At 40.1% G+C, this 14,638-nt stretch overlaps 1 protein-coding gene across 2 annotated transcripts in view; it reads right to left on the reverse strand.

Annotated features, from left to right (window-relative positions):
- The window catches only part of abl1 (ABL proto-oncogene 1, non-receptor tyrosine kinase), a 193,034-nt gene that overhangs the window by 100,452 nt on the left and 77,944 nt on the right, over positions 1–14,638 (reverse strand). The gene's annotated exons all lie outside the window — the stretch shown is intronic.

Here is a 14,638-nt window from a genome sequence, read left to right on the forward strand (position 1 = left end):
ACTGATACCATTTTAAACATTGCTTGACAACACTAAGTGACTAAGGAGATTTTGCTATGTTAAAAGGGGTTATATAATTGAAATTGTTGTTGTACTACACCTCTCAATCCAGTAGACTCTGCATTCAAGATCAGCAAACCGAAACCAACTCAAGCTGGACAAAATGTGCAAATTGCCCTCTCATTCACCAAACTGCAACAGGTACTTTGACATGAACTTCAATAAAACAGTGCAACACAAAAAGCAAAATACTGAATGTGCTGCAATTCTGAAATATAAGCGGAAAATGCTGGAAATGTTCAGAACATCAAGTAGCAGCTGACAGAAAGAAACAGAATTACCCTGCCCGAAAAGGTCACAGGACGGTGACTCCATTTCACTCCATTTCCATTATGTATTCTGCCTGATACTCAGTTCAGATCAAGTACCAATTACGGATGCCTTGACTCAAAATTTTGCTGGAACTTCTAATTCTTATTTTCAAAGATTACAGCAGCTAACCCCTCATATAATGTTGACTGCAGTCCTAATGGAATGATACCAAAAAAACTTGAACCTTCACCAACAATATTAATCTGTGAATATTTGATATTCAATCTTCAGCAGGAGAAAGAGACAAACTCTTGACGTACTGAAGTTATGTCCAGTATCTGTCTCAAGGCTAAGATCACACACAAGACACAATAATGGAGGTTGCTTTTTAAATCTAACAGTTTTTTAACCAATTTTACTTCTTGGAACAGAACTTAAAGGAATACTACCTGGAGGCAGTTTGCAGCCAGATAATGCGTTAATTTCTCAGATTAGCCCGGGAGTGAAGCTGATATTTAATACTGATTAAATGTTCAAGATTAACTGTTCTTGCTCCTAAATCTGGAGCATGATGGCTAAATGCCATCTCATCACTGAAATGGCAGTGTGGACTGCTAGGTAAAAGTGAGATTAGGTTTGCAGCAATAATTTGGTCAATTTTAAACTGGCTGTGGATACTCTGTCTAAAGGTACCCTTGAACATTGCATTGGCTGTCTGCTGGCACAGCATGAGCTCTTACTTTCAGGTCAAGACTGAAGGACAGCAAGTTCCGGAAAAGGGATAAGCATCCACTATACCTCAAGGATTCTATCCTACTTCCTCTTAACCTTGAAACTCAACTGCATAAGTTGGGGTAGATATAAGAAGTTGCCAGCCTCTGATTTGGATTCTTCAATGATTTTCCCTCATGAGGATCTGAGCTTGTCAGGAAGATGGGAACCTATGGGATAACCCAAATTGAAAGCAGATTAAGCTGGTTAAAGGGAGTAGAAAAGCTACAAGGGAGACTGGAAGTCAGGAGAAACAAAGTCAAGCATCGAGAAGGCCATGAATAAGGAAGGATATCAAGATGAGAAAGTTCAGATAACTCTATCTGAATGTAGACAACAAGATAAGTGATCTAAAGGCACAATAGATAAATGGTTATAACATAACCAGCATTAAAGAAACATGGCAATCAGGACTGAGAACTGAATACTCAAGGGCATTTGACATTTAGGAAGGACAGACAGGGAAAAAAAAAAGAGTAGGGCTGATAATACATGATGGGATCAGTACATTGGTAAAATCTCAGTCAGAAAACAATGTACAGAACCAGTTTGGGCAGAACTCAATCAGTAAAGAAAGACATTGGTTGGAGTGAGTACAGGCCATGAAATGGTGGTGACATAGGGCATGGTATAAATCAGGCGATGAGACAAGATTGTAGCATGAGCAACACAGTAATCACAGGTGGCTTCAATCTGCATATTCAATCTGGTAAACTAACTGAGCAGTAAAGCTGTGGAGGATGACCTTCTGGAGCATCTTAGGGATGGTCTTGTAGAGCTACATGTTGAACAGCCAAATAGTGGGCACATTACTTTGGTTCTAGTATTGTGTAATAAAAAAGGGCTAATAATAATTTTGTTGCAAAAGAATCTCCAGCGACGAGCAACCACAGCATGACAGAATTCCACATTATGCTTGAAAATGAGGGAACACAACCTGAAGAAAGGCTGTTAAATTTGAATAAGGGCAATTGAAAGCACGAGGCATAAATTGACTGAGCTGGATTGGGAAAATGCTTTAAAAGGCATGCCTGCACCATAGGCAATGGTCAATCTTAAAGGAACTATTACATGACTTACAACTACATGATTCTTCAAAGTGCAAAGACTCAAGTGCACTATTTCCAAATTTGCAGCTGATACCAAACTAAGCACTGTGAAGATGATGAAAAGTAACTTCAGGAGGGTTTGGACAGGCTTCGTGATTGGGCAATAATGTGAAGGATGGAATATAATGTGGAAACATGTTAGTAGATAAGCTATGGTAAGAAGAATATGTGTGAAAACTATTTCTGAAATGGTGAGAGGTTAGAAAGTGTAGAGACGTGGTACCCTCGTCAATAAGTGACCAAAGACAAACATGCAGGTGCAGTGAGCTGTTTGGAAGTCGAATGGAATGTTTGCTTTTATTGCAACAGAATTTAAGCGTAGGAGTAGTGAGGCCTTGTAGAGGAGCTTAATATGTGCAGTTTTGTCCTCCTTAGCTCCGGTAAGATGTTGTTGCCATACAGGGAGTTCAACAAAAAATTCACCAGATTTGTTCCCAGGATGGTGGGACTGGTCCTACAAAGAGAAGTCAGGCAAACACAGGGCCTGTAATCTCTCCAGTTTCTAAAAATGAGATACTGAAAGGGACAGACAGGTTCACCTAAGACATTTTCCCTGGTCGAAGAGTTTAAATTAAAAATAAGGGAGATGCCATTTAGAACCAAGGATGATGAGAATTTTTTTTTCAAAACTCAGATGGTTGTGAATCTTTGAAATTCCCTACCCCAGAGGGCTTTGGATGCTCAGACTTTTGAGTATATTTTTTAAAAAGTTGATAAATGTTTGACTTTCAATGGTGTGAAGTGTTATAAGGACAATGTGGCTAAAAGGTGTTCAAGTGTTTGATCAGCCAGGTTAGATGGGCTGAATGGCCTACTCCTATTCCTATTGCTCTGTAAAGTATCTTGAGGTTTCTGGTTTTGCAGTAAAGATATTGTACTCGTATGCAACTTATCTACTATCAACAATAGGAAAAGACAAGTTCAACTGCTGTCTCAAGATTACAAACACCGGTCAGCATCTAAACATCATGACTGCTTTTTGAAACTAAGGAAGCAAGGTTACCACTTATGCACAGAATGAATCCGAAACTTAACTCTAGTACGAGGTTTAAGGCTTGGAAGGGTTTGGTCCATTAGATATGAAGAGGGAATCTGGTTATGCCTTGGACATTGCCAAATACCTAGCAGGCACAGTACAGAGAACATGTAAACTTACCAGGGTTAGATAAAGTAAACTGGAAAGAGGTTAGTGTGGAGCACAAGATGAACGAAAACAGTTTGGCTGATGAGTTTAAGTGCTGTAAATATGATGATTCATCATTTGTACCAGAGAGTAAAGCAACAGAACTGCCAAACTGCAGCTTCTAATCAGCTGTGGAAGCACACTCTAAACTAACTTAAGCTTGCATTTGTGTGCAGGGGACTATTTAGGGGACTGATATCTCCATCAGTTGAGTGGCTATACTTGTGTAGATGAAACAAAACAAAGTGTGAAATATGCTAAACTTCAATCCGTAATCTACGTTTACCTAAAAGCTGTGAAATGCATTCTGGATAACAAAAGAAATGGTTCCTTTTTATAATGTGGAGGTGTCAGACTGGGGTGGACAAAGTTAAAAATCACACAACTTCAGGTTATAGTCCAACAGGTTTATTTGGAAGCACTAGTTTTTGGAGAGCTCCAAAAGCTAATACTGTATTTCCAAATAAGCCTGTTGGACTATAACCTGGTGTTGTATCCTTTTCATAAATCAAGAGATTGGAGGCTGACATTTGCTGCTGGTGCTGTCTTGATAAAGTATGTACATTGCTCAATTGAAAACAGTAAGTGCAAGTATAGCTTAGACAAAAACAGAAATTGCTGGAAAAGCTCAACAAGTCTGACAGCATCGTGGATAGGAATCATGGTTAACTTTGGGATCAAGTGAGTTAGAAAAGTTAACTTTCATTTCACTCCACAGGTGCTGCCAGACCTGCTGAGTTTTCCAGCATTTTTATTTTTGTCTCTGACTTACAGCATCGGCAGGTCTTTCACTTTTTATTTAGTGCAAGGATAGCTGTTAGTTGATAATTTACTTACTGAAACAAAAAAAAGTGCTTTGAGACAGAATAAAATAAACAACTTAAATATGAGGTATTTCTTTCCTGCGTAGTTAAGGTGTAACAATACCTCATGACTCTGGCTGGAATGCCACAACACACTCCTTTCCTTATAAAAATAATCGGTTCCAGTTAATTTTATAAAAAGGTGGTGAAAGAAAAAAAATGTTAACAAATGAAAACAAGATCTACCAGAAAACATCAATACACTCCTGAATATGTAAGGAGTGAACCATACATATACATATGAAAATGTGATTATATTTTGAAACAGGCAGCAGTATTCTGATTTTTTGGTCTGATCTGTTACAGTATTATGTCTATCTGCGGTTATCCATTTGTGATTATCACGGAATATAAACATTTCACTACCTGATAAAGTTTAGTAAATAAACAGATCCGTAATCAAAGGACATAATTTTAAGGCAATCGGCAAAACACAGGTAACATCTGAAAGAATATTTCTTTGATACAGTGAGTTGCTGTAATCTGGAACATTCTGTATAAAACTGATAGAAGTGAATTCAATAGTAACATTCTAAATACAAGTCGATAAGTAATTGAAGAAAGGAAAGAAAGTTATGGAGAAAGTGCCAGGGACAAGAATTGCATGGTTATGTCTGTGCTGTCTCAGGTACAATGAGTTAAATTGCCTCCTACTATGCTGTAATATTCTGTGCTGTTACTAGTCAGGACAGAGATACCAGTGATTAACATTACTTTTAGAGACTTTAGTTAGTATTTCTATCAAATATTCAATTTTAAAAATTTAAATACAGACACATGGTGCTTGCCTACACCATGACAATAGTAGAACATACTCAAAGTTTGGGAGAAGATTTGTAGCTCGGGGGCTCGTTGTTGTGGTTATGTTCGCCGAGCTGGGAATTTGTGTTGCAGACGTTTCGTCCCGTCTAGGTGACATCCTTAGTGCTTGGGAGCCTCCTGTGAAGCGCTTCTGTGATGTTTCCTCTTGCACTTATAGGACTCAGAGCAGCACACAAACCAACAGCCACTCTCAGACAACAACTCACCAGGACGAAGGACCCGATACCCAGCATGAACAAAACCAATGTAGTGTACAGAATCCCATGCAAGGACTGCACAAAATACTACATAGGACAAACAGGAAGACAGCTAACGACCCGCATCCAAGAACACCAACTAGCCACGAAACGACATGACCAGCTATCTTTAGTAACCACACTCAGATGACAAGCAACATGAGTTTGACTGGGACAACACTACTATTATAGGACAAGCCAAACAGAGAATAGCCAGGGAATTCCTAGAGGCATGGCACTCATCCACAGATTCAATCAATAAGCACATCGACCTGGACCCAATATACCGGCCACTGCAGCGAACAGCTGGAACTGACAACCGGAAGCGGCAGATACAAATCACTATAAATGCTGGAGGAAAGATCACAGAAGCGCTTCACAGGAGTCTCCCAAGTAGAACACGCTCTTCATAAAAGTTCCTATTTCAGCTGATTAGCCACTCAAGTTGTCAGAAAGGTGCTCTAACAGAAATCAAGTACTTTACCTTTAATCTACGGTTGGTCACTGCTCAACAAGTTGGCTAATTATAGGTGCAAACCAATAATTATACAACTCATGGCACAACTGCAACAAAAACTGCATTGGATTTAAAATAAAGTATGGGGAGGAGAATGAACTGAGGTGAAAAAGGTGAGACAGAGGCAGAGAGGGTGGTGTGTGTATGGAATGAGCTGCCAGAGGATGTGGTGGAGGCTGGTACAATTGCAACATTTAAGAGGCATTTGGGTGAGTATATGAATAGGAAGGGTTTGGAGGGATATGGGCCGGGTGCTGGCAGGTGGGACTAGATTGGGTTGGGTTATCTGGTTGGCATGGATGGGTTAGACCGAACGGTCTGTTTCCATGCTGTACATCTCTCTCTCTCTATGACTCTAAGTGTTGTAACTGGTACAAAAGCAAGAGAAAGATGCTCAAGAGCTTATGCAGATTTGTGAACAGCATTCATGTTTTGGGCATGGCTGGTTTTCAATTACAGGTTGGAAGGTCAAGAAGTATCCTACAGAGTTTTCCCAATGATTCCGCTGGTCACTGCAGTCAAGAACAAAGCCATATAAGTCAGGCAGACAGACACCAGGTTTAAACAGAATTGCTGAATTTGTCAATGTCAACCTGAAAACCTTGGTGCAGCTACAAATTTGCCATAACAGTCATGCTGAGTAAAGGAAATGTTAGCCAAAGATTTTACTCCTTATTGCTGGAAGTGTGCAGCTCTGCATATTAGTTAATGACAGTATCAGACTTGGCTCAGGCAATACTCCAACTTTCCCCTTCCTCCATAATCCATTCTGGTAGTGTATCAATAAGTGCTGAGTCTAAAAGTACTTCTGCAGTTTAATGCAAAATTGACCATCATGCACCAATACCAACCATATCTAGAAATCAACAGTTTTGAGAAGAAAAGAGACAGCGTTTGGCACAAGAAAAGAAACAGGATTTTTGGAAACAAGTTGCAGAAATGAAGGAAATAGTGGAGCCATTGAATGCAAATGGACTTCCCATGAGGCCAAGAATGTCAACTATTGAAATGAAGGGCATCAGTTAACCATATTCGAGCAATGAATATCCAGGCCAACAGCCTGTGCCAAAAGTCAAATTATTTGATTTGACCGCAGCAACATTTACATTTTAGTTTGTTGTTTATAAAAGGGGATTGCAATGGGATCTTGGCTTTAGAAAGAAACACTTGCATTTCACTCAAAAAACTTTGAATGCTTTGACTACATCACTTTGAAATGAAGGAACTGTTGCCATCTGGGCAAACCTAGAACAAATCTATCCCAGAAACACAACGATTCCAATCTGAGAAATCTAGGCCAGGATATAGGTGATTTATCTGATCTGTGAAAAGGTGTTGTAGGATCTTTTACTAGCACTTGAGAGAACATTTGAGTTTTTGGTTTAATGGGTCGTCTAATAGACAGCACCTCAAACAGTACAGCACCCAGCACTGCACTAAGGTGTCAGTCCAGATAGTGCACTGAAGTCTGGAATGGGTGGTGAATCCGCCACCTTGTGAATCAGGGCAGAATGATGAAATACAACCGTTTGACATCTGTATTGCTCAATTAAGCCACCACTTTATAGTTCTTCCTCCTATAACTGAATGCAAAGTCCAGCACATTAATTTGAACTATACAATTCAATCATACAGCTCATGAGTAACTTCAATTTAATTTGTTGACTGTTGCTACAGTGGTCCAACAATTTAGAAGTCACTTCCTGGCATCGCATAAAATAAATCAATTCCAGAGATACTTATTCAGTGACTGGTGCATACGCCTGCAATTCCTCAATAACTTCCTAATCACACATCAAAAAAAAATCTTCAGTTAATGCTTGCTACTCTCTCTTGCATGTAGGAGCCATTTCAAGCCTGGTTCTTAAATTGTACCAAAATATAGTTGTTGGATCATTTATTCGAGCATTGAAAAGGGTGTTTTTAGTATATGCCATAAATTCTATGTCTCTCAGATTACAGTTGCTTTATTAATATCAAACACATTGCATAAATGAACTATGTAGACTGAGCGTGAGAATGAAAACATGTTACAGCTCAAAGAGCTTAAAAGATGATGTTGGCAGACAGCTGGTGGATTAATAGCTACAGCACTGGACTATAAGATTCAACCAAGAAAGTGGAGTTTTAATCAGAGTCATCTAACATTGTTGTAATGGGGACATCCCAGGGAAAGTGGAGAAGGACTTTATTACATCATCTGGGAAACTATTGCTTGAAAGGAAGGCTTGCATCCCTGCCAGTGGGGAGATGCTGCTAGCATATGGACAATGTTATTACACCTTCCACTTCCCCTCCATGGATAGAAAAGTCCCATTTGACTATTTGAGATATGGACTATTGGGAGGAAAGGAGAGGGGAAAGGAACACAAAATTCAACAAAAATAAAATGACAGTTTAAGTTAAGTTAGTGTCATCATGTGTAATGTGTGGAAGCCTCTGTCACAGAGACGGGTCATTGCTTTTCACAATAGTCACTGGCTCTTTCTGTTCTGTGATCTTACAGCTGAACCTTCAGAATGCTGCAACATTAACCAGCTCTTCAAGTTGAACAATCACATGCTGCTGCGATCATGTTGTTGTGCCAAAAGTGTGCCAAGATAAATTATTACAACGCGGTCATTCAACCTTCCGTCTAGAATGGTTCTATAAACTCTCATCCCAGCCCCTACCCTGCCTCTCTTCCAGTGCAGCAGTGACTCTCTCAGTCCTTTATTTAAATGTTCTGGTTGGAAGCTATAGCTCTGGTCTCCTCTTCTGACAGAAATCAACAGATTTATCCTTTTAGCTTCATTCTTCTGTTTATCACATCCAAGACCCCTCAATTCAAGTTAGAAATCATAGGAAAATTATAAAGGCACCTGTAAACATAATTTGTATTTATACTGCATGCTCCACAGCCTCAGTATACCCCTTAGTCTTTCAGCCAACTAAGTACTTTAAAATTGTAGTCACTGCTTGAGTGTAGAAATTGCAGCAACTAATTTGCATTAGCAGCAATAGCATAATCACCAGTAAAGCTGTTTATAAAGTAATGATGATCTAATGGATGGAGGAGTTCCCTTGTTCATCTCTAAAATAGTGCCACTGTATAGGTTAGTCTATCTGAGAGGGCAAAGAGGGTCATGTTTTAAAAGAAAGACAAATGGAGAATCTCAGTAGGTCCGGCAGCATCTATAGAGAGAAAATATAGTTAATGTTTCATGACCAGAGATCCTTCTTCAGGTTTCCAATATCTGTGTTCTTTGTTTTATTTCCTTGTCTTAAATTAAGATCTCATTCAGAGGATAGCATCTCCTGCGGTACAGCACTTGGTCAGTATTGCACTGGAAGCATCAGGCTCCAGTTTGTGCTCTAGTTGCTGCAGCGGCTCTTGCAGCCACAACCCACAGTGTACCCAAGGCTGACAGGTACCTTTAAAAAGCACACTGAAGGTTCTGCATGAACTAAGCCAAATAGAATGACACTGTGGCCTGGCTCCACAGAATACCAATGTGGTGGCAGAATTCAGCAGTAATTCCCATCGTACAATCCCAGACATTAGTCACTGTGAAAATTCACCAACTGGAGGTTAGGCATTTTCCCCGGGGAAAGAACAAGTAAACCAGAGTCATGCTTGAATCATTCACATACTTTCCAGCTGCTAAATGCACTAGCAACGGCTGCTGCCAAGAGTGTGCTGCCTAGCCACCTTCTTTTGCTGTTTCTGGTGAGAGATCTCGAAAGCACCAAGAAACAGCAATGTGCAACTCCCATGTCATTGCCATTTCAGTCAAGTCAGATTAAAAGGTGTCCCATAAAGTCGCTTTCACAAAAACTGGACATTGCTAAGAAAATGTTACTAGAACAACGTTGAGCTGATCAAACATGTCAGCAGGTTTACACATGCCTCAGCTTTACGCACCAGCGCATCTTCCTGCCATCACTGACTGGATCATTCTTCCAACTTCAAAAATGATCAATATGTCATCACGCATCCAAGCTGGTCATAGTGACCCAACAGTAAATGTGAAAGTGATTAACTGCTTTATCCAAGGGCATTTTAAAAAAAGGGTTGATATAGCCATCCGGTCATCAGTGTTCAACATGGAATAATTCACCATTGTGTGGATTGTGGGTACACAGAATTCAGGGAGATGGCTTGAAGCCCATCTCTGTAACCTCCTAGAGAGCGCAGATCTCTACACTCCTCCAGTTTTGACCTCTTGTGGATCCCTGAATTTTAATCATTCCACCATTAATGGTTGTGCCTTCAGCTGCTCAGGGTGTAAGCCCTAGAATTTCCAGCTTAGCCCATCACCACTCTTCCTACTCTGTTAAGACACTTAAAACCTACTTCTCACCAAGCTTCTGATAATCCTCCCGAAATGCACATTGGGAATTTTACATTAAAATGCTAACATCCAGGAGGTGACCAGAAATTAAGCTGGACCAACCATATAAATATTGTCCTTACAAGAGCATGCCAGAGACTGGGAATTCTCACATCAACTAATTCACCTCCCCAAAACCTATTCACCATCTACAAGGTACAAATTAACAATGTACCTCCTCTTGGCTGGATAACTGCAGCTCCAACAACATTCATGAAGCTTGACACCTTCCAGGACAAAGGAGTTTTGCTTAACTGGCAACTATTCACCACCATTAATATTCACTCTGCCACCAAAACACAGCAGCAGCAGCAGCAATGTGTGCTATACACAAAATGAAGAACAACAACAACTTACCTGGAATCCTTAGATTAATCCTTCCAAACCTGTGACTAGTACTGTCTAAAAAGGCATGGGAAACCACCGTCTGCAAATTTCCCTCTAAATCATGCTGACTTGGAATTATGTCACTGTTGCTTCACAGTCAATGGGCCAAAACTCTGAAACTTCCTTCAACACTGTAGTTATCATACATCACATGGACTGCAGTGGTTCAAGAAAGTAGCTAACCACCACACACTTGAGGGCAATTAGGTATGGGTAACAAATATTGGTCTAGCCAGAGATGCCCACTGAATGAATAAGAAAACTCAAGTTGCAAGGTTAGCCATTATGCCCTGGTTTGAATGACACTGCTTAACCTACTATGTTGAGGAAAATAGTGAGGTGATACTAATAATCACTAGGCCAGCAATCCAAAGGCCCAGATTAATGACCCCTGTATTTTTTCTTTAGGGATGGTGGAATTTAAATTCAATTAATAAATCTCAAACATCCAGACAACAAAAGTACAGCTCAGTCATGGTGTCCATAACAATAAATTGTTTAAAAAACTCATCTTGTTCACTGCATGTCCTTTAGAAAATGCATCTGCCATCTTCACTGATCTGGCCTACATGTGACTTCAGACCCATGGCAACATTGTTGACTTGTAACTGCCCTCAAACAGCCTGGCAAGGAACTCAGTTCAAGGGCAACAAGAGACAGCCATCAAATGCTAATTTTGCCAGTGATGCCCACATCCCATGAGAGAATTAAAATAAATCAAATTGGGGGGGCTGCAGTCATGCATCTAGTTTACAAAGCACTTCAACTGCTTCACCAGACTGAATCTTTGAATCTTGATTGAAATACTCAAGGTGCCACTACATTGTCCGAACATCATTCTTCAGATGCTTGTTCAAGTCGACATTAGAAAATTCCCTGAGGAAAAGCTGGGAATTCTTCTTGGATCTCAGCTGACATTCCTCCATGGACATACCACCAAAAACAAACTAATGTGTGAAACACTCGGTGCAGATTAGTTACCACATTGGTAATAAGTGCCTTCCAAAACACCTTACAACCAATACACTCCAAAATACTTCACAGTGTGATGTGCTGCAACATACTCTATCGTTCTTGGCTGCTCCTATAATCCATCTGCCATGCATTAGGGATCTCCTCTAAATCCCCACAACCTATTCTAAATTCTGACAGAGATGCTATAAACCTCCTCAAACTCACTGAGAACTTTCTCTCATCATCTGCTTAACAGCCTCTTTTTCTAACCATGTAATTGTTCCACACTCTCCACACAGAACCATTTCCCCTCAGATAGTTGACACTGAGAAACTGAAACAGAGTTCCTTCAAACTGTGGATAGTTTTAGAAGGAGGGAATGTTAGGCCACTTTATCAATTGCACTGAAGTATGGAAACCACTAGTTGACAAATAAAACAGATTCAACTGATAAACATTGTGAACAAAGCCATTTGCTCAGTAAACAGTCACCTTTTGTATATGTAAACAACAAAAATGTTAATTCTCTGAATTAAGCAGCAAGCTAGGCATAAAGTGTTTGCTGTCTTGTTATGTGCTTTGTCTTAATATTTATTCAGTGAGAGATCATCTATGACTGTGTTACATCATCTGTCAGATTGATTCTCAGCATTTCAACCTCATCAAACCAAGTAATCACTGACCTACTATTATTTTGATCAGAATCTGCATTTGCAATCATCAGCAGGTTTTGCTGTCTGTGCTGAGAGGCAAACTATATTTACCCACAGGCATTTGTAAGGCAGTCAAATGTCTCAAGTGGATGAGTAATATTCACCTGCTACCTTGACAGGCAGGTTATTTCCTCAAGAACCTGGGAAGCATCACCAGGCCTTGAGTTTATTGATGTTGCAGTCAACCAAAGCACACTTACTTAGAATTCCATTCGCCACCTTTGCTCCAATCACAGTATGTTGTGTTCATTATAGTAATCAGTAAAACTGGGCAAATATATTCGTAGAAGCAGAGTCTTGCAATTAACCCTTCACCTACACAAAGTTATAACTTGCATTTAAGCCGGAAAAATGCCCCAAGGCACCACAGAGAGTGTAACTTCTAACTTTAAAAACAGACACTTAAGTGTTTAAAACATGAAAGGAAATTTGCCCATCAGTTTCAGCTAGTTTTCCTACCTTAGGATGGAGCCAAAGGAATTATAATTAGTTTCAATCAATCAACAGATAATATAACCAAATGGAAATAGCATGCACAAGACAAACTGCTTCGGCATTTAAAAGATACAGGGCATAGTACAGTATATACAATTTCAACTTTATATTGTTCACGGTATAATGCTGCTGATTTTACATCAACAATGCACACCAACTGTGTGGACTCGATGGGCCAAATGGCTTGCTTCCACACTGTAGGGATTCTATGATCTGAATTACAACAGTATGGTCAAAGCTGCTTTGTAAATTCTGCGCCTGCACCTGGGTAATGTTCTACAAAGGGAAAAAATTGGAAACCAGGAACCTAATTCTGTTAAAATTCAAATGGTCAAGTTAGTGGAAACCAAATAATTTAGATGATGGGTTTCAGATGTGTTCACGTTTGTGCTGAACATCTACTAGAAAGAAAAGTAAACCTACATAATCATTGCCAATAAACCATGTGCATTCTGGTGCACCGTGTAATCTAAAAAGCGTGTTAAGGAACCAACATGTTACATGAAAGGCTTGCTCTATGAATCTACATTCATTCCATCAGGACGAACTGTACTGGTGTTTTATGTTGACTACATTTGCTCATCTATATTTATTATGCAATTGGAAACCAATTATTACAGAACATTTCAATTGTATTTTAAATCCAATGGCTGAGAGATCAATAGATTTTTCATGTGCAAAAACAACTCAACAGGAGTAACTGCCACGCAGAAACATGCTTCAAAGCTTCTCTGACACACTAACATTTTCTATCCAGTGCTGACTTTGACAGTATGAAAACTATTTTAAGATGGCATAGAGTCATAGAGATATACAGCACGGAAACAGACCCTTCGGTCCAACTTGTCCACGCCGATCAGATATCCTAACCTAATCTAGTCCCATTTGTCAGCATTTAGCCCATATCCCTCCAAACCCTTCCTATTATGGACCCATCAAAATGCCTTTTAACGTACCAGCCTCCACCACTTCCTCTGGCAGCTCATTCCATACATGCACCACCCTCTGCGTGAAAAGGTTGCCGCTTGGGTCCCTTTTATATCTTTCCCCTCTCACCCTAAACCTAAACCTTCTAGTTCTGGACTCCACCACCCCAGGGAAAAGACCTTTTCTATTTATCCTATCCACGCCCCTCATGATTTTATAAACCTCTATAAGGTCACCCCTCAGCCTTCGACAGTCCAGGGAAAACAGCCCTAGCCTATTCAGCCTCTCCTTATAGCTCAATCCTCCAACCCTGGCAACAGCCTTGTAAATCTTTTTCGAATCCTTTCAACTTTCACTACATCCTTCCGATATGAAGGAGACCAGAATTACACACAACACTCCAAAAAAGTGTCCAAACCAATACCCTGTACAGCCACAACATGACCTACCAACTCATATACTCAATGCCCTGACCAATAAAGGAAAGCATAGCAAATGCCTTATTCACGATCCTACCTACCTGCAACTCCACTTTCAAAAAGATCTATGAACCTGCACTCCAAGGTCTCTTTGTTCAGCAACACTCCCTACGACCTTAACATTAAGTGTACAACTCCTGCTCTGATTCACTTTTCCAAAGTACAGCACCTCGCATCATTCTAAACTCCATCGCCCACTCCGCAGCCCATGGTCCATTTGATTAAGATCCCGTTGTAAAGAGGTAACCTTCTTCACTGTCCACTACACCTCCAATTTTCTTGTCATCTCCAAACTTACTAACTATACCTCTTAGGCTCACATCCAAATCATTTATGTAAACAACGAAAAACAGTGAACTCAGTACTGATCCTTGTGGCACTCCACTGGTGACAGTCCTCCAGTCTGAAAAGCAATGCGCCACCACCACCCTCTGTCTTCTACCTCTGAGCCAGTTCTGTATCCAAATGGCTAGTTCTCCATGTACTGGAAGAGACAA

The sequence above is a fragment of the Chiloscyllium plagiosum genome, unplaced genomic scaffold (assembly GCF_037043375.1).
Source record: "Chiloscyllium plagiosum isolate Xiang-an unplaced genomic scaffold, Cpla_swu_hap1 HiC_scaffold_21, whole genome shotgun sequence".
Taxonomy (NCBI): Eukaryota; Metazoa; Chordata; class Chondrichthyes; order Orectolobiformes; family Hemiscylliidae; genus Chiloscyllium; species Chiloscyllium plagiosum.